The 21703-nt window shown below is 44.8% G+C and overlaps 1 pseudogene; it reads right to left on the reverse strand.

The window, feature by feature from the left end:
• Positions 1–1648: 1648 nt before the first annotated feature.
• On the reverse strand, positions 1649–20778 carry LOC117081387 (annotated as a pseudogene).
• Positions 20779–21703: the final 925 nt, after the last annotated feature.

Consider the following 21703-nt stretch of genomic DNA (forward strand, 5'->3'; position numbering starts at 1 on the left):
GTAACACTTTGTTTTATTATGCATAGCCCCTGTTCAGAGCACTTCTACATGCATCAATACATGTAATACTCAAAACAAACCTATGAGGTAGATTAATTGTCATCCCCATTTCACAGATAAGGAAATTAGAACACAGAGTTGTTATAACTTAAGCAAGGTCACCTGGGTTCAAACCAAAGTCATCCTTGCTGTGGTATTATTATACTAACCACTACCCTCTGCTTCCTGCAATGGGCAAAATCAAGCTGCCTGCAAAAGTAGATGCTAAAACAGAGCACGTTTACATCTTCCCTCTTTTCCACAAGTAACAGAAAATAATGGCAGGTTCTTCCCTGTTCATAAAAAATAACCAGATGAAGTTACAAGAAAATGTTTCCTGCCTTGAGGTCACTTGGAAGAGCAGTGAGATAAATTTAGGACAGGCTGGGCGTGGTGGCTCACACCTGTAATCCCAGCAGCACTTTGGGGGACTGAAGCGGGTGATTGCTTGAATCCAGGAGTTTGAGACCAGCCTTGGCAACATGGCGAAACCCCATCTCCACAAAAAATACAAAAATTAACAGGGCATGGTGGCATGTGCCCGTGGTCCCAGTTGCTCGAGAGGCTGAGGTGGGAGGATCTCTTGAGCCTGGGAAGTGGAGGTTGCAGTGAGCCGTGATTGCACCACGGCACTCCAGCCTGGGCAACAGAGTGACACCGTGTCTCAAAAAAAAAAAAAATTAACTCAAATAGGGCCTTGCATCTAACTCAAAGGATATGTAGACCCTGAATTTTGCGAAGGCATGGACTGCAATTGAGTAGCACAGAGTAAGAGGAGTGGGTGGACACCATGCCCCAGGTAGATCGCTGAAAGTTTCACCCTACTAAGGATGTCCTCCAAGATGCATATAGCTCCACATGGACAGAACCCCTCTGTTTTTGCACTTAGGAGACTTCCGATATACAGACTGAAATAGGGTGTCCACATATCTGTCTTTTTGTTTCCTGGTTTATCCCTTACTTAGTGTTGCACTCTGAGAAAGGATGCATGAGCATATCTAATGCATCTGAAATGCCTTTATTCTATGCTTACCTTTGAGGGTATAGAATTCTGGGTGGAAATCCTTTTCCTTAGAACTTTGAAGACATACACCATTGTCACCTAATTTTCAAGGTTGCTGTTGAGAAATCTAATGCCATGCTCATTTCTGATCTTTTGTTTCCTCTCTCTGGAAACTTTTTAGGATTTCTTCTTTAAGCTTTGTGTTTTCATAAATCACAGTAGTGTTCTTTAATGTGGGTTCCCCCCAATCCATCCTGCTGGGCATTTGGCATATTCTTGAATCTGGAAACTCATATTCCTCTTATGTTTGAAAGTTCTGGAGTTTGTTTTTTATTTCTTTTCTAACTGTAAAGAGAGTTCACGTTGGGGAGGCAAGGGCTCAGAGAATTTAAGGAACGTTTCATGATGGAAGCCAAGAGGCTGAATTAAATATATGACTGGACAGGTGGAGAAGCGGGCATTCCAGATACGCAGAGCTGTGGGGACAGGGGCATATGGTTAAGAATCCACACAGTCCACCAGGGACAATGGGGACACTGTTAAAGATCATGAAAGAGGGAGAAACAAAGAGGGGTGTAATGAGCCTGACGGTGGCTAGCCCTATGCTTAAATAGGTGCCTTTTGAGTGTGTGGCTTCTGATGCGTAATGAAGTTTCCACACCAGCTGAGGGCTCCCACACCTTTTACACTCGTAAGGTTTCTCACCAGTGTGAACTCCCTCGTGCTGAATCAGGGTTATTTTCTGATTGAATGCCTTCTTACAATCCTTACATGCAAAGTGCTTCTCTCCTGTGTGAATTCACTGATCCTGAGTCACGGCTGTGCTGAATAGATTCCCAGACTCTTTACATTCACAGGGTTTCTTCCAAGTGTGCGCTGCTGATGGACAATGAAGCCTGAGCTACAACTAGAAGTTTTCCAACATTTGTTACACTCACAGAATTTCTCCCCAGTGTGGAACCTCTGGTGCTGAAGGAAGACTGAGCTGTTGCCGAAGGCCTTGCCAGCCTCCCTACGTTCAGAGGGAGATTCTCCAGTGTGGATTCTCTGAAGTTGAATCAAGACTGCATCTGAATTTAAACCTTTTCTGCATTCTTTACATTTAAATGGTTTCTTTCCAGTGTGCATTATCTGATGCCAAACAAGTAACGTGCTGCATCTGAAATCATCCACATTCTTTGCATTCAAAACTTTTCATCACCGTGACTTCTCTGATGTCAGTGGAAGTCTGCCGTTCGGCGGAAATACCTGTCACATTTTCCACATTCATAAGCTATCTGACCTGTAGCAGTTGTCTTTTTTTTTTTTTTTTTTTTTTTTTTGAGACGGAGTCTCGCTCTGTCTCCCAGGCTGGAGTGCAGGGGCGCGATCGCGGCTCACTGCAAGCTCCGCCTCCCGGGTTCACGCCATTCTCCTGCCTCAGCCTCCTGAGCAGCTGGGACTACAGGCGCCCGCCACCTCGCCCGGCTAATTTTTTGTATTTTTAGTAGAGACGGGGTTTCACCATGGTCTCGATCTCCTGACCTTGTGATCCGCCCGTCTCGGCCTCCCAAAGTGCTGGGATTACAGGCGTGAGCCACCGCGCCCGGCCTCAGTTGTCTGATTTGTAGAGTTGTGTGCTGACGATAACGTTTTTTCCTCATTTCTCACACTTTCCCCCTCTCTCATCAGCACAGGCCTCCTGAAGCCTGGTGGACCCATCTGTGAAATCTCCCCTCTTTGACTTTGTCTTGACCATCCAGTGACGTTAGGGCTGCTCTAGGCTGCTCCCAAAATCTAGGTGCTGGGGAATATTCCCTGGCAGCCCTCCCAGTGTCAGTCTGAGGCACTCTGTTTCTTTGGACCTATGCTCCTTTGGAATTAGTCCTTCCTTCTCATTTATGGTTTCACTCCCTGGACAGACACCTCTGGTTTGTCCAGAGATTCTCAGAGACAGGGGTTCCATGGGAATTCCCCTTTCTCTGGCTAGGAGACCAGAACAGGTTAGCTGAATGAAAAAGTCAGGGAAGCCACTCCTGCATAATGCTCCAGCATCCCCTCTCTGTACAGGGCCTGCTGCACAGGGTCCCGGCTGGCCCGTGCAATCTGGTGAGGTACGCAAGTGCTTCCTCAAAGATCGCTGGCTCCTAGGCAGAGTGGTCTAGAGCATGGCTGGCATCCCCACCTCACACTCTCCTTTGGAACCGGGAGAAGTGAGACCAGACCCCCAGCCCATTTCATGGCATCCGCTGACCCCATGTGGCACAGACACAAGGAAAGCCCACTGAGGCCCTAATAATGCTGATGCTTTGGCTTCCGTTTAACCCAGTTCTTTGTCTTTATCCATTGGCCAGCGTGCTGGAGGTGGGGAGGAGTGAGCGACATTTCTCAGAGTCATCATGTTTGTAGCAGTCCTTCTCATCCAAATTAGACTGTTACTTTGAGGAATATGTTAGCATTTTTGGTGAAGTCTTTTCTTCAATTTAGAGACCCGTAGCAAATACCTATCCCTTGCTTCTAGGAGCAAACTCGTACCCATCATTGATACACAAAGTTGCAACATCTTCTTTTTTTCCCCTTTACTTTCTTAATAGCTTTTGACCAAATGATATCCTGGAAGAAGACTGAACTGAAAGACTCAGGAGATCTGAGATTTCACCCAGAACCTGCCAATAATGAGAAAACCCTGGTCTCATTTGTGCAAATTAGGATGATTTGTCTTTTCGGATTCCTTTCTGCCCTGGTTCTGTGAGTACTGTTCTCCAGTCACGTGTCCACCGATGCCCTGAGCACTGCTAAGGAAGGCACATGATGTTCTCAAAAGCTCTTTTTTCTCCCATCCCTCCTGCACTTGTTTAATATGGGCAGTGTCCCTGTTGGGAACTAGGTTAGGGATGCCGGCGAGCCTCCCCCTCCCTAGGGTTCTTGCAAATAGAATAAAAATCAAAATGCAACCCGAATGGGGGTCAAAGCTCTCTAGTGATAGCTACACAAAGAATTTATCTCATTCTTATTTGGACCAGGGTTGGTTTCTGATTGACCCAGAATCCAAGTCTAACTATTTCCTTACCAAATTAGTCTCTTCGAAAAGAGAATCCCCACATTTCTATTTAGCAGTCTTTCTTCGTGGAATACCACTTCATCAGTCAGGAGTCTTAACATTCTTGATAACAATGTGGAGTTATAATACACAAAGGTATTGGCTAATTTTCTCTAGTAATTTCAAATCAGAGATTTCCTCTTGGTCATTTGGTATCTTCTTCAGGAAAAAAAGCAAAAACAAAAATTCTATCTCTACCTTGCCCAAATCTCTGTGAAAAGTAAAAAAAGATTAATCATTCCAATGCTTTGCTATGAGGCTGACACATTCAGATGATTGGCTGAAATTTTCACTTTTATTTATTTATTTATTTATTTTTTCAGATAGTCTTGCTCTTCTGCCCAGGCTGGAGTGCAGTGGTGTGATCTCAGTTCACTGCAACCTCTGTCTCCTGGGTTCAAGTGATTCTTGTGCCTCAGTCTCCTGAGTAACTGGGATTACAGGCATGAGCCACACTACGCCCAGCCAGGTTCTCTTTTCAACCAAGCATTTTGTGTGAGTTAGAGAGGGCTGGAGTTCTTCCATTTAGAATTGACTGTCTAAGCAGCACTCCTGCTGTGGCAAGAAAGAGGCTGAAGAGCAACTTGAAAGGTACATGTATCTTGAAGTTTTGAACAGAAATATTAAATATTCAGCCTATCTGTCTTGCAGTCCCTGCCTGATTTAGAAAGCAAATTAATACCACCAGATTGACTAGGAGCAAATATCACATCTGAAGAAATATTAGAGTGTGGCCATGGTAATACAATACTTATTTGTAGCAAATAAAATATGTATCCTCTGGCATCCTCTTTGAATGCTATGGGTTGTTCCTAAGAAAACTGAAAATTATTTTCAAATATTTTAGTTAGGTGATAAAAATTTAGGGCTATATTTGATTGCACATATTTTAATTCATGTTTGTGGATTTTTTAAATAAACTATTGATTGCTTTTTAACAATTAGTTTTCCTTATAAATATTTTTCATCAAGCATAAAAATTGTTTTACTATTTTAAAAAATAACAGCATGCCACACAGTGGTCATTGTATGAAAACGTGCAATATTAAATGGGGGTTACATTAAACATGGGAAGGAAGAGTCCCAGCATGCCATTTACACTATACTCCTTGTAGATTCAGACCTGTCTGGGCGTGTTTGAATGACCAGCCGAGCAGGTACCCAGAGGTCTAGCTGGCTAAGGCATTGAGGGGCTTACTCTAAAGAAAGAGACCTAGAAATGCTGAAGCAGGGCCGGGCGCGGCGGCTCAGGCCTGTCATCCCAGCACTTTGGGAGGCTGAAGCGGGTGGATCACCTGAGGGCAGGAGTTCAAGACCAGCCTGACCAACAGGGTGAAAGTCACATAGACTTCCACCTGCCAAACAGACTGGGAAAGGTAGTTTTATAGCTAGACCCATGCCTTCCTGGATAACATCAAACTTCTGACTGTAAGAAAGAAGAAAGTAAATTTTGGTTAAGCAATGAGTCGTTCCCTTTGCAATGTAGAGTTTGTATGTGGAAAACAGAGAATGCAAAATAGTATAGTGTAACAGTGGGGTAAGAGTATTTCTCCGAATTATTTAATTTTGGTGGCTCAATTATGGGAAAGAGATGAAAAAAGAAGATCAGTGTCTTCTAGGAACCTTGTTGTTCAGGTAATGAGCAGGTGGTTGTTGAAAGATCAGCGAGGTCAGCGCCTGCTGGGAGCAGGCTACAGCTCTGCAGAGAGTGCCACAGAAGCTCCTGGGATCCACCTCATACTTTTTACCTCCACAAACTCAAAGTCAATAAAGATACAGATAACCAGTGAGAGAGATTTTGCAAGACTGCCTGGTTATATACTTTGCAGATGTAATGCTTGTTATGTATTTCTACTATTGACAAAATCTTTCTATAATCCTATAGAAGACTGACTGAAGGTGGTAGGTAAGGCTGCCTGGTACATGCATCTGATTTTCAGGCACCCTAAGAAATACTTGACAAGGCCGGGCGCGGTGGCTCAAGCCTGTAATCCCAGCCCTTTGGGAGGCCGAGACGGGTGGATCACAAGGTCAGGAGATCGAGACCATCCTGGCTAACACGGTGAAACCCCGTCTCTACTAAAAGATACAAAAAACTAGCCGGGCGCGGTGGCGGGCGCCTGTAGTCCCAGCTACACGGGAGACTGAGGCAGGAGAATGGCGTAAACCCGGGAGGCGGAGCTTACAGTGAGCTGAGATCCGGCCACTGCACTCCAGCCTGGGAGACAGAGCCAGACTCCGTCTCAAAAAAAAAAAAAAAAAGAAAGAAATACTTGACAAGAACTTGGTGAGTGTAAGTCAGATGCAGTCTGTGGTCCACAACTAGTGACCTCTTGGAAGAATGAAGCTAACCAAACACTATACATCTTATTTGCCCAATTTCTCTTTTTGGAAACAACATGGAACATAATAGAGTTAAACTGAATAAAAATAAGACCCCCAAAAGTGATATATGTAGTCGAAATTAGGAGAGACAAGTGTAGGCTAGAGTAATTAGAGAGGGATTCATGGAGGAACTGGTTCTTAAGTTGTACCTCACAAAATAGGAGGAATTTGGAGACTTAGAAAGGAGATGGAGAACATTCTATTGAGGTGCATAGAAAACTCTGATGAGGCCAGGTGCGTTGGCTTATGCTTGTAACCCCAGAACTTTGGGAGGCCGAGGCAAGTGGATCACTTGAAGTCAGGGGTTTGAGACCAACCTGGCCAACATGGCAAAACCCCATCTCTACTGAATAAAAAAATTAGCTGGGCATGGTTGTGCATGACTGTAGTGCAAGCTACTCGGGAGGTTGAGGCAGGAGAATTGCTTGAACCTAGGAGGTGGAGGTCACAGTGAGCCAAGATAGCGCCACTGCACTCCAACCTGGGTGACAGAGCAAGGCTCTGTCAAAGAAAAAAGAAAGAAAAGAAAGAAAGGAAAGAAAGGGAAGGAAGGAAGGAGGGAGGAAAGGAAAGAAGGAAGGAAGGAAGGAAAAAATAAATCTGATGAAAAGGAAGGAAGTGGTTCAGAGAGAAAGTTCAGAGTAATTTCTTGTAGCAGGTTCTGGAACAATCTGAAGGGAATAAGGAACACACGACAGGAGAGGAGAATGGGAGACAGAAATTATTGAGGAAGGGGCCAGGAAAGTCACAGCTTGCCTAACTCCTTCCTACCTTTCTTTTGTTAAGATTACCAGTTAATTGTTCCACTATACAAAGACTTAAGAAAATCGGTAAATCAACTCAAATAAAACTTTGATGAATAATATCAAGAATGTGACATGGATTGTTGGTGGGAGTGTAAACAGGTACAACCACTTGGAAAGCCATCTGGCAGTACTTAATGAAGTGAATGTACATATGTGCTATGACATCAATCCCACATATATAGATAGGAGATATACAATATATATTACATAGAGTAAATATATATACACATATAATTATCCTGGTGTCCACAACAAGGGAAACATTTAAATAAAATATCAGGAATGCATACTATGGAGTAATACTCTGCAATTCAAAGCATTGAACTAGATACACATTTAGTGACCTGGATGAGCATGAAAATCCTAGTTTTGAGTTTCAGAAGCAAGAAAGAGAATGAGATGTAAACACAATGTCATTTATGTAAATTAAAAACACATACATACTGAATTCTGTATTTATAAGGTTCACTTGCAAGAATTCATGGGGGAAGAGGATAAGAGTGGAGATTGGAGATGAAGGAAGAAATCAATCCATCAATCATGAGAGGAACCCCCATACATTGATTATGATGCATGTGCTATGAATTCACGTCTCTCTACCTAAGTCTGCCTCCAGCCCTCCTCCCACAAAATAAACCTTTGAGGGAAAAAACTCATTCTTAGATATCCAAATATTTTTAAATGTGTGCGCAGCACTAGAACATATAATTCTCTCATGCATAAAATGGGGATAATAATAAGACTCTTACAAGGCTGTCAAGAAAATCAAAGGAAATCATATATTAGATACCCAAGTGGAGACATACCCAGATGTGAGGTGGTTGACTGGGCTCCCTAGCTGGTGAGGTGACTCTATGAATTTTCTACCGCTCTCACAGTGTTTGTGTTCAATCCTGCCTCAGCAAAATGATAAATCATTACATCAGGGACTTTCAAAGTCAAGCAAATAGTCAAAACCACACGCGGTAGGTTAAATCCTCAAATGCAAGAGTATACAGTCCTGCTCCCTGTTGACTTCAGCCCTACAGAGAAAATAATACCTCTGTTGATTTCAGCTTAGACAAGCTTATTACCACCAATACTCTTCCCTACAGTCAGTGTTAGCCCAACTCAATGCCTCTTTCTGAACAGTACTCACGAGAGAAGACAGTCCAGCCAACTCAGTGATTATCAAGCAGCGTGCGCTTGGTGGTGAAGGCTAAAGTGGCCAACTGACACCATAGGGAGGAGAGAACTGGCCAAAGCATAATGACCTCAACTGGCATTTGGCCAGATCATGGGGATTTCTGGCCCTTTGGTCAAACGCCTGGCACTGTATGCTCAGGTCTTTGGGAAACAATGTCATGCAATAGTATGCTCTGAAAGTGTAATTTAGAGCAGTTAATTGGAGGTAATGCATTGTTAGTAGCTAAATTTACAAAGAATAGAGGCCTGAGAAATATTACAGTGTCCACTCTTAGATACCTCTTGGTGGCTAAGGACACTATCTTATTAAAATTGAAATGAAATGTTACCAAAATATTCTTTGCTACCAAACTGGTGTATATGCAGGAGGAAAGCAGTTTACCTTTCCATCTTATGAAGAAACTTTTTGGATATCTTGTCTATCATACATTATTCATAAAATCCGTGAATCGCCTACTACTTAGCTTCAAAAAGGTGACACATCTTAAAGGATTTGATAAACTAAAACAATTCTCGCCTAGTTACTATGGAGGATGTCTGGCTAAAATCCAGAATTCCACATGTGATCCCACAAGATCTCTTCCAGACCTCAGCTAAAAGATTATTTAGGCTGTGAATAAGAAAAAAAATTACAATTCCATAGTTCAGAATTTCAAGGGATCGTAGAGGTCTTCCAGTCTAACTTCTTTTTATCTTTGTAGGAATTATGGCTCAGAGAGGATAACTTGGCCAGTGTTGAGCAGCCAGCTCATTTCCAGTCAACATATGTTTACTGAATAACTGCGAGATTCCAGGCATCCTGTTCAATACTGGAAATACAGAATAGTGTGAATAGTAATGAAGTGAAGAATATGAGTTAGGCATGCACACTAGGGCCAGTCTCCTTGCACTCAATTTTACATTCACTGCTTACTAGCTGCGTGTCCTTAGGCAAATTACTTAACCTGTCTATGCTTCAGTTTCATCATCTGCAAAATAGGGTGATGATAAGTACATACTCATGGGATTGTCATAAGATTTAGAAGAGTAATATACTCTAAGCACATAGAATAGAAATATATATACGCTATATGCTTAGCACATAGTGAGAGCTCTGTAAATATGTGCTAATTAAAGTACCAGGTTTCTGCCCTCTTGGAGCTATCTACTCTTTGTTTAGCCAGACAGCACAGCGTATGGGGGCTACTAGCGCTTGCCCCAATGTGCTGAGCTGTCTGACTAAACAAATCTAGTCTAATTAGTGTTATATGCAGCCTAAGGCCACAGTCTTATCTAGTTTGTCCTTGAGTCCCCCCACTCCACCCCACAATGCCTAGTAGATTGCCTGGTACATGGTAGACTCTATCATGAATGAATGCCTGAATGAATGAATGACACAAAACTAAAGTGTCAAAGAACAGGCACCCTAAGAAATACTTGACTAGTTTCTTCAAGAATGAGAAAGAAGAGGCTGGGCGCGGTGGCTCACGCCTGTAATCCCGACACTTTGCGAGGCTGGGGCAGGCGGATCACGAGGTCAGGAGATCGAGACCATCCTGGCTAACACAGTAAAACCCCGTCTCCACTAAAAATACAAAAAATTAGCTGGGTGTGGTGGCGGGTGCCTATAGTCCCAGCTACTCGGGAGGCAGATGTTGCAGTGAGCCAAGATCGCGCCACTGCACTCCAGCCTGGGTAACAGAGGGAGACTCTGTCTCAAAAAAAAAAAAAAAAAAGAGTGAGAAGGAAGAGCAGCACTTCTTCACATAGAGAAGAGACAAGGGATTCTTTTTTTTTTTTTTTTTTTTTTTTGAGATGGAGTCTCACTCTGTCGCCCAGGCTGGAGTGCAGCGGCCGGATCTCAGCTCACTGCAAGCTCTGCCTCCCGGGTTTATGCCATTCTCCTGCCTCAGCCTCCAGAGTAGCTGGGACTACGGGTGCCCACCACCTCACCCAGCTAGTTTTTTGTATTTTTTAGTAGAGACGGGGTTTCACCGGGTTAGCCAGGATGGTCTCGATCTCCTGACCTTGTGATCCGCCTGTCTCGGCCTCCCAAAGTGCTGGGATTACAGGCTTGAGCCACCGCCCGGCAAGACAAGGGATTCTAGGGAGGTGAAGCCACGAGAGCAAAAGCTTGGAAGTGTGAAGGTGACTAGCTTTCTCCCCCTATGTATATGACCTGCTCTTCTCACTTCCTTTATTTGAGGGACTTGGGAATTAGACCTAGGTGTGCCTGGAATCTGCTGTGCTCAGTTTCTGATGTATTACACAGCACCATTCTGAGGAAATCCCGTGCTAATTAAGATGCTCAAGAGGTTATCAGTTGTTCTTCTCTTTAGCACATGTTCATTCGAAGGAGCTGGCTGATTTCAGAAATCCAACAGGAATTAAAGTACTGAATGTGTATATTTTTAGTCCATCTGTTCATTGTGAGAGTTTGATTACATTTTATTGTTGATGTAATAGATATTTTCCTTTTGTTGGATCCTCCTCCATCAGGGGCTGGATTGAATTATTTACCTGTGGGCATTATAAATCACCTGGTGGTTCTTATGTCAGCAATATTTGGTTGTCCCCCAACACCCATTCTTCCCTTCTTCTATTGCAATAGCATCCCCAATTTCTTTTTTTTTTTTTTTTTTTTTGAGATGGAGTCTCACTCTGTCACCCAGGCTGGAGTGCAATAATGCGATCTTGGCTCACTGCAACCTCTACCTCCTGGGTTCAAGCAATTCTCCTGCCTCAGCCTCCCAAGTAGCTGGGATTACAGGTGTGTACCACCATGCCCAGCTAATTTTATATTTTTAGTAGAGAAGGGCTTTCACCATCTTGGTCAGTCTGGTCTCAAACTTCTGACCTCAAGTGATCCATCCACCTCGGTCTCCCAAAGTACTGGCATTACAGATGTGACCCACCATGCCCGGCCCAGCATCCCCAATATTTATCTGGGCACAGAGACACTCAGAATAAAGACAACATTTCCCAGCCTCTCTTGGACCCACATATGGCCAAGTGTCTAACCAAACTTGATATGTTCAACCTCCAAAAAAATGCATTTTAGAAGAGACATTCTCTTCGTCTTTCTTTACATCCTCTCCTCTGGGTGGAATATAGATGTGATGGTTTAAGTTAAAGCAACCATTTCAGATCTTGCTCAGTGACCTTGGGAATGGAAAAAATCCACAGGGAATAAGTAGAAGAAACCGGAGTCTCTGATACTGCAGCGAGCGCGATATGGGGATGTCTACCTCCAGAATTTTATCTGAGAGTGAAATAAGCTTTTGTCTTTGTTTAAGCTACTATAAGTTTGAGTTCATTGTTGCTTTTGTCTCTTGCAACCACATGGAATGCTAATTAAAGCAGCTTCTATTGTTACCTACCCTACCATCTCCTTTGCAACCACCAAGTCAGTTATTACTACTCAGAATAAAACCCAAAATTTGTCAAGCAAATATGAATAATAATCGTCATTATGAGGATGAATGCACTGCAAAAACTTTGCTTCTTCCTTCCCCATCCAAATGATCACATTGTGAATTTCATGACCATTTTTATTATTTTTGGATTACCTCATTTGCATTCTATGAATGTCGATGATTAAGAGTTGGTCTGTGAGTAGGAGAGGAAGTAAGTGATAAAATATGTAGAAAAGAAGTAGAAATGTTACTGCAGCAATTTCAGTAGAAGAAAATAGTAGACTAACAGTATATAAATCATGGTGCTGTCATAATGCAGTGCTATGCAATGATTAACAATTATGCTCTAGGCTGGGTGCGGTGGCTCACGCCTGTAATCCCATCATGTTGGGAGGCTGAGGCGGGCAGATCACAAGGTCAGGAGTTTGAGACCAGCCTGGCCAACATGGTGAAACTCTGTCTCTACTAAAAATACAAAAACTAGCCTGGCATGGTGGCATGAGCCTATAATCCCAGCTACTCAGGAGCCTGAAGCAGGAGAATTGCTTGAACCTGGGAGGTGGAGGTTACAGTGAAATCACACCACTGCACTCTAGCCTGGCTGACAGAGAGAGCCTTCATCTCAGAAAAAAAAAAAAAAATCGTGTTCTAGAATAGTATTTTTTGCTTTGGGAAAATTAACAGAATATTTTGTAAAATAAAAAAGTAGGTTGTGTCCAGGCGCAGTGGCTCACACCAGTAATTCCAGCGCTCTGGGAGGCCGAGGCAGGTGGATGACTTGAGCCCAGAAGTTTGAGACCAGCCTCGGTAACATGGCAAGACCCTATCTCTACAAAAAGTTAAAAAATTAGCTGGGTGTGGTGGTGCATGCCTGTAGTCTCAGCTATCTTAGCTGCTCAAGAGGCTGAGGTGGGAGGATTGCTTGAACCCAGACCGTCGAAGCCATGCTCACACTATTGCACTCCAGCCTGGGTGACAGAGGCAGACACTCTCTTCCTCCCTCAAAAAAAAGTAGGTTCTAAAATAATATGTAAACATAAATATAAGTTTATGTACATATATACATAAATTTATACTTCTATATACATAGAAAAAACATGATGTCTAGACACCAAAATGTTAGCAGTAGATAACTCTGACCAAGAGGATTATAGATAATTTTTACTTTCTTTTTTGTTTATTTGTATTTCATAATTTTCCATAATAAGCACATATAATTTATATACATTTTAAGTTTTAGGAAAGCAATTATTCTTGGGTGCCAGCAGATGAAGAAATGAACCCCTACACGTGTTTAAGCTTTGTATATGTCATTAGTCAGAGCAGTGTTAAGCTATGCTGTAATAACAAACAAACCCGAAAAGCTCAGTGACTTAGCACAACAAAGTTATACTTACATTTCTGATTTATGTAAAATCCAGCATGGGTCTGCGAGACAGCCTTTCATCTGATAGCTCAAAGATCCATCTCCACTTGTAGCTATCAAGGTCACTGCAGGGGGAGAGAGGGAGGAAGAAGATACTTACAGTCATAGTTTACATCACCTAACTGCAAGGGAGGCTGCTGGGACATCAGAGGAAGCGTACAGGATTTGAGTGTGCACTGTTTCTGCCACATACACCTTCAGTGATTATTTTTTCTCAACCAAAAATTAAATTTACAGACAGATAAGCAAATAGTTGGATTTAAGACTGATTTTTTAAAATATGCGCACAACTGAATATGTGGTTGCATATTTGCTACAGGTTTTTATTTATGTATGTATGCATTTATTTTAAGATGGCATTTCACTCTTTTTGCCCAGGTTGGAGTGCAATGGCATGATCTCAGCTCACTGCAACCTCCGCCTCCTGGGTTCGAGTAGTTCTCTTGTCTCAGCCTCCGGAGTAGCTGGGATTACAGGTGTGCACCACCATGCCTGGCTAATTTTGTATTTTTAGTAAAGACAGGGTTTTGCCATATTGGCCAGGCTGGTGTCGAACTTCTAACCTCAGGTGATCCACCTGCCTTAGTCTCCCAAAGTGCTGCAATTACAGGCGTGAGCGACTGCACCTGGCCACTACAGGTTTTTAAACAGTCAAAAACAGACTAGTCTGTGAGGAAGGAGGAGGAAATTGGGCTGAGATGAGGCCAAAACTAAAGGTTGTCCTGTTCTCCCTCCTGACTCTTTAAGTTAGGTGACATACCCGTGCATCGTACTGTTGTTAATGCATAAAGGTAGGTTTCAAACCACAGTGGGAGTGAGAAGATGGAAGTCCGAGGACTGAGACATGACAAGCGCTGACCAGAAGAAGAAATGAGGATTTTTGAGGGGTCAGGAAGCATAATACAGACCCCTCCCCTGAGACAGTGAGAATGCCAGGAAGAACGGTGAACCAGCCAGAAAGTGGGGAGGACAGCCAAGGTCCAAAGAGGATGGAAAAAGGAAGACTGCCAGATTTGGGCAGTGCCAAAGGCAGGAATTACAGTCAGGATAGATAGCCAAGAATGTAGGGTGCAGATGGAAGTGGGATTCGAGCAATTTTTTTCTCAAGAAACAGCAGGCTGTAATGTGTAGACAGTTTGATTTAAATAATCATGGGGTAACACAGCCAACAGAAAGCACCCCAGCAGTACCACGGCCCACAGAAAGAGCCCACAGTCTAAACTAGGGAGCAGGGTTGCATGGAAACTCCCAGGCTCAACTGGGCATAAATCCATACATAAACGGGGGACAGGCAGTGGAGACATGCTGAAGATGGTTGACATCAGGGAGGCAGCAGGTATTCCAGATGATGGGCATGGATGAATCAGAATCCCAGCAAGGGCTAGAGGTGGTGAGAGCAAAGCCCAGCCCCTCAAAAGAAGGATGTAGCAAGAGATACTGTGATCGGGGCCCACTAAGGGGCAGGACTTCACAACAGGCGCCACTCCAGAAGTAGAACTGGTATGAAAACAAGGAAAATACTCATTTTAAGCAAGTATGAAGGAGGGGAGGAGACTGTAGCTTTGGGGATATGTGGTTGCCTACGGCCTCACCTCTGAGAAAGGGAATGCCAAGACTAGGACAGAAAGACCTACAATTTTTATCCTGCCTAACTTGGTCTGCATTAGCTTGAGAATGTAGTGTTGAGTCTATGGATTGAAGGCATCAGTGCCTGAAGCAAAGCAGGTTTGGTGAGGCTGGATGCAGATCTGCCAGCAGAACTTGCACATCACTTGAGAAAGGCTTTCCTAAGACAGCCTCATAAACAGGTACATGGCTCACCCACCTGCCCTTTTCTACTGGGAAAAACAGTGTTCAGGTGCACAGGTAATGTTAGTTAGTGACGCAGAGAAATAGGATGGGGGAAACACCTAGATTAGCCAAGTGTGTTTGTCTGTTTCCATTGCTATAAATATCAGCTATTCTACTGAATACCTGAGAGTGAGTGATTCATAAAGAAAAGAGACTTATTTGGCTCATGGTTCTCCTGGCTGTACACAAAGCATCATGTCACCATCTACTTCTGGTGAGGCCTCAGGAAGCTTCCAATTATGTTGGAAGGTGAAGGGGAGTCTGTGTGTCACATGGTAAAAGGGAGAGCAAGAGAGAGAGGTAGGAAGTTCCAGGCTCTTTTAAACAACCAGAGCTCACGTGTACTCATAGAGCAAGAATTAACTCATTGCCAGGAGGATGTCACCAAGCCATTCATGAGGATCTGCCTTCGTGATCCAAACACCTCCCACCAGGCCCCACCTCCAACAGTGGGGATCACATTTCAACATGATATTTGGAGGGAACAAACACCCAGACTATATCACCAAGGTATTAGGCACCTTGGGTGAAAACTCAAAATCCCATTTTTTTTTTCTCCTTGAAATGTATTTTAAAACACGGAGAACTTTTAGAGAAAAGTGTGAACTTTTCACCATTGTAGCTAAATGCATCCTTTGTGTATGGATGCTGGGTTTCAGTGCTCCTGGGAGCGTTAGTATGGAGGGAAAACTCTAGAATAGGCGTCAACGATTCCAAATTCTAATATGGCTTCACTGTAGCTCGAATAAAGTGATTTGGAATGTGCCTTAAATATCCCGAAGCAATGAAAAATAAGATTGCATTTACCCATCTAGCAACTTTACAGAGCTGGGATTGGGGTGAGACAAATGAAGTGTCTAGGGTGTAAGCTTTAGGGGTTGCTGACCCTCAGGATTATGCAAGTACCCAGCCAGCAAAATGAGAGCTGTGCACAGCAAGACCAGTGTGTCTTTCACAAAAGGTGCCCTTGTCTGATACTCAGGGAGGAAGGGTGGCAGATAGGGGTTGTCTGGAAGGGTCAGAGTTCAAAAAGTTTCCCTTCCAGAAGCTGCTAAGAACTGAGGTCGTTGGGAGGCTGTGAATAGCCCATCACCTGTGTCCCTGTCATTTGGCCCCCTGGCAGCAGATTAAGAGATGCCAGCCGAGTGCAGTGGCTCATGCCTGTAATCCCAGTGAGAGGTGAAGCCAGCTGGACTTCTGGGTCAGGTGGGAACTCAGATAACTTTTCTGTCTTGCTAAAGGATTGTAAATGCACCTAATCAGCACTCTGTAAAAACGCACCAATCAGCACTCAGTGTCTAGCTAAAGGATTGTAAACACGCCAGTCAGCACTCTGTAAAATGGACCAATCAGTGCTCTGTAAAATGGACCAATCAGTACTCTGTAAAATGGACCAATCAGCAGGATGTGGGTGGGGCCAAATAAGAGAATAAAGGCTGGCCACCCAAGCCAGCAGTAGCAACTCCCTCAGGTCCTCTTCTATGCTGTGGAATCTTTGTTCTTTTGCTCTTCACAGTAAATCTTGCTGCTGCTCATTCTTTGGGTCCACACTACCTTTATGAGCTGTAACACTCACTGAGAAGGTCTGTGGCATCACTCCTGAAGTCAGTGAGACCACGAACCCACCAGAAGGAATAAACTCTGGACACATCTGAATATCAGAAAGAACAAACTCCGGACACACCATCTTTAAGAACTGTAAGCCGGGCGCGGTGGCTCAAGCCTGTAATCCCAGCACTTTGGGAGGCCAAGGCGGGTGGATCACAAGGTCAGGAGATCGAGACCATTCTGGCTAACACGGTGAAACCCCGTCTCTACTAAAAACTACAAAAAACTAGCCGGGCGAGGTGGTGGGCGCCTGTAGTCCCAGCTACTCGGGAGGCTGAGGCAGGAGAATGGCGTGAACCCGGGAGGCGGAGCTTGCAGTGAGCTGAGATCTGGCCAGTGCACTCCAGCTTGGGTGACAGAGCGAGACTCCGTCTCAAAAAAAAAAAAAAAAAAAAAAGAACTGTAACACTCACTGCAAGGGTCCGCGGCTTCATTCTTGAAGTCAGTGAGATCAAGAACCCACCGGAAGAAATAAATTCTGGACACACCAGCACTTTGGGAAGCCATGGCAGGCGGATCACCAGGGGTCAGGAGTTTGAGACCAGCCTAGCCAACGTGGTGAAACCTTGTCTCTACTAAAAACTACCAAAAATTAGCCAAGTGTAGTGGCAGGTGCCTGTAATCCCAGCTGCTCAGGAGGCTGAGACAGGAGAATCGCTTCAACCAGGGAGGTGGAGGTTGCAGTGAGCTGAGATCGCGCCATTGCACTCCAGCCTGGGCAACAAGAATGAAACTCTGTCTCAAAAAAAAAAAAAAATGCCATTGAGGATGGTAAAGGTGAGGGTTAGGAGTCGAGGTCTTGCCTACCTCTCCAGCCCAAGAAACCCCTCTCTCCGTTCAAGCCACGCCATCACTGGCCTTAGGGGTGAACAGCACTGCCTGCCTCCCACTCCTTTCTGATCCCAAGGAAAACATTTCCTGTGGGCCTGCAAAGGGTTTCCATCTTCTGGAGGCTGCTTTTCTGACGTGGATAGGAGGCCTGGCAAAACAAGTCAGGCTGGGCCCTTAGGGCCGTTATCGGCTGACACCCTATCAGAACTGCCTTATCCGTTAACACCTCTGTAGGAATTAATTAGTTGAATGTCAGCTGAGAGTAAGACCAGAAGAGTAAGAGGAAATAGGTGAAGAAAGTTTCTTTATAGTGACAGGTAATGGCATTGCAATGTGCCCCGTGCAATTTTGCCTGTGTCGGCCTTGAATATCCCACTGAAAGTAGCTCCCACTTCCCCTTCCAACCTATGAGATTATTTCATTGTCATTATAATTTGTCGATGCCTAAAATTACCCATTGCTAAGGATTCCTGATCCAAACAGGTATACTAAAAATCAAAGTATGTCAACTGGCACTGATTACATGTCCCTATTCTCAGAGGGACTGGGTGCTGGGGAAATGGAAAAGTATGTACATAAGGGAAGAAGAAGGTCTAAAGAGTTTATATTCCAGGGCAGAGTCAACCAATCTTTATGAAGCTCCTACTATGTGCCAGGTATATATTATCTTATTTTATCTCACAAAATCCCTGCAGTAGAAGTTTTACTCTCCCAATTTTGATTCCCAGGACATTGCATTTGGATTCAAGCCCAGTGCTCTTTCTTCTAGGCTGCGGTCGGGGGCGGGGGGAAGAAATATAGGTGGTAGGTGGAATGAAATACATAAGCATATTTGTGAGTCACTGACACAGTTTGAGTCAGCCATAATTAGCTGTCCCATATTTGGGAAGAGAGTGGCAAAGGTAAAAGCTGAGAGAAAAGAATTGACTGGAGAGACGGGAGGACTTGAAGCAAGGTGGAGCTGGCCTGAGGTTTCCCGGATGAGGAGAGGGTGTGGCAGATGATCCAGAGAGAAAGGCTGTGGTGTGGTGGAGAGGTGGTGGGGAGAGGAACCGCCTGCTGTCTGAAATAACAGAGACAGTGAATCAGGTGATGGCATCCTTTGCATATGTGGTGAAGGGTGGGTGGCCTAGGCTCCTGGACGCAGGTAACCAAGGAACACAACTGTGGGTATAGCTGCCTGCACCAGCCTCAGCCTCCAGCAGCAGGGACACCCAGTTACGCAGCAGCGGTGTGCTAATTCCAGCCCAGACTGGCAGACAGCAGGGGCTCTGTCTGGGGGAGGAAAAGCTCTAGAGCTGGGGACGACACATTCGGAAGGAGGGAAATAAGCTCTGAGCTATATTTAGTGCTGCATCGCTGTGCACAGCGGACTTATGGCAAGCGCGTGCCTGCGAATTCATCAGATGGAAACAGGCATGTGTAGCCTGCGCTCTAACTTCTTTTCCACCCCAAAGATTCTCTCTTTCTACAGCCTAACCTGTGGGGCATCATTTCCTGCCCGCTGTTGTGTGCTGATGCTCTGCTGGTCAGCTTCCTAGGGCCTCTGCTGACGATAAGTACAGCTGTGGGATGATGACCACGGCACGTGGCAGACGTTGATTAATCAGCTGCTGGCTTTGGTTTGGTTTGGTTTTTTTTTTTTTTAATGGACACATCTTAGACAAGGAATCAGCAGCTTTTGACATCCGAGGAAAAGAAAGTTTCTTGATTCCCAATTTTTTAACAAGTGCCAAACACAGGTTCAGCTTGGTTGGAAATATAAGCACAATGGAATTCAGTCGAAACTTAAACGAAGCCACAGACAATTTTTTCCTGAGCTACAGTGGAAACTCTACACCCTCACAATACCTAAGCGCTTTCCTACCAATACAATTTGTTTGCAAAGCATTACATCATCAGAAAAAACTCTGATTGGCTGAGACTATCCTCAAGGAAAGACCCACTTCTGGCAGCAAAAACTTTTCCAAGAGCCTTTTTGGGCACCAGACACCATATTTAGTTTTCCTCTTTTAGTGCAATACTTTAGTACGATCATGAGCATGCGGGGCCTTGAGGAGGCTGCTTGTGTTGGAACTTCTGTCAACAACTCTGAGGCTGCTTTTTCCTGAATATCAGAGGACCCACCCCTCTGCTGGAAGTACCCTGCCTTGGGAGGTGAGGAGGCATGACATGGCTTAATGAGGAAACCATTACTCCTTCTGTCACTGGCCTTCTGATTACACACAGCAATGGTGATTTTGAGCAGCAGCCAAGGAATGTCATAACAGAGGCTATTGTGGAACCAAATTACAGGAGCCCAGGGAGCAATGAAAAGTCTTCAAGTTGGAAATGTTTATTAATTGCTTGTGTGCAATGTATAAGGCTAGGCAGGTGGGCCCTTGCCTTCAAGGAAGTCACAAACATGCATTCAGGCTTTCTTGCCTATGTGTTGTTGACATTATATGAAGAAATACAAGTAAAAACCTGAAACACTAGGACAGCAGAGCAAGTAATACACATTTCCTAATACATGAGCAAAAGGCAATCATGGAGACTTGTACCAGTTGGCCTTTGCCTGGGAAATAAGTAAAAGGAAATATACCCCACGGCTTCAGCCATGATTCTCCCTTCCACTTCCTTTTTCTTGGCCCTATTTAGTCCCTGTTCCTCGTTCATCTATAACTGTCTGACTCTCAGGTGAAAGCTGCAACTTGAGAAAATGCAGACACGTTATAATCAGGGGGTGCTCCATGACCACTGTCTTGCCCCTCTTTCTTCTTCCCTAATTTCCTTCCCTTCCTTTCCCTCCCCTTCCCCTCCCCTCCCCACCTCCCTTCCCCTCCCCCTCCTTCCCCCTTCCTCTTTCCCTTCCTCCTCCCCCACCCCCTCCCCTTCCTCTCTCTTCCCCTTCTCCTTCCTCTCCCCTTCCCCCTCCTTTCCTTTGCTTTCTTTCTTCCAAAATGAAAATAGATGGCCTAGGTTCCACGAGAGATGATTGGAGGAGAGGAAGTAAGAGCTCCAATTTGGTGGCTGTCAGAGACCCTGCCTGCTGCTGCCTTCTTCCCTATAGCTGTATTCTCACCTAACTGGCTGTGGTCAAGAAAGAGCTTTGCTAGAGATCTGTGCTTATCATTCCTGAAGTAAAATACCTCACAGAGGTCCCGGGGTGGGGAGTGGAGCGGGGCCATTTTCCCAGGACACCCATCAGTAGGTCCTAGCCTGCTCTAGATGGCACGTTTCCTCCAGGGCTGTTTTTGGGTCACCACGGTACTTTCCTCAATGGGCCTTTCCTCCAGGTAACAGTTTCCTAATGCTCAGTGTCTAAAGGGAGAGGAGTGAATGAGGTGGTAAGTGCCCCCCCCCCACCCCGCGAAGGACAAGGTGAATTACATCACTTTGAGTAGAATGAGGGTAAAATGTGCATTTTCATGTGGTTAAATCTTTGTTGGTTTCTAAGCAGTGAAGATAATAGTAGGAGGATGCAAGTTTCCTGGGATAAAGAAGAATAGCACTGGGAGGTGAGTGAAAACCAGAGGGTCCAAGGACAGATGGAGCAGGGGTGGATGCACGAGCATGTGCATCCCAGGGGCTGAGAAGACAGTGGGAAGACAGTGGGTGTAACTGAAGCCAGCCCCGGAAGTCTGGAGAGAGGCTCTGCAGTTTCTGGTCAGGTCTTGTTCTTTTAAACTGGACCACCCAAGATGATACCAGGAAGTTAGCCTTTGGTAAGAACGAATGTCACCCAGCCTGGTTGCAGCCTTCCTCCTAGGTCTTCACTCCCTTGACACTTACTTTCGATCTCCCTCATTCCTGGTCCCACAAGCTCCTGACCTCTGTCTTCACATCCTGTGATGACCTCGGGTTCCTGCAGGACTGATCTCAGCTTGCCTAGCTTAGCCCACGACTGGCCCTTCAAACACGGTCAGCTCAGCAGGCCCAGGCTGGCACAGAAAAGCCTGTGGCAGACAATAGTGTTTATTCTAGGCAATTGTCCCAGACGGGTCACTCCCTGCTTACTCCACACCTGCTGCTGCTTGCTGTTTTTCCCAGGATCTGAATTCCTCCTTCCCAAACACTGGCTAAGGGGCTCCCTCTCACAGCCCTGCCCAGGGT

Source organism: Trachypithecus francoisi, unplaced genomic scaffold (assembly GCF_009764315.1).
Source record: "Trachypithecus francoisi isolate TF-2019V2 unplaced genomic scaffold, Tfra_2.0 Lachesis_group8, whole genome shotgun sequence".
Taxonomy (NCBI): domain Eukaryota; kingdom Metazoa; phylum Chordata; class Mammalia; order Primates; family Cercopithecidae; genus Trachypithecus; species Trachypithecus francoisi.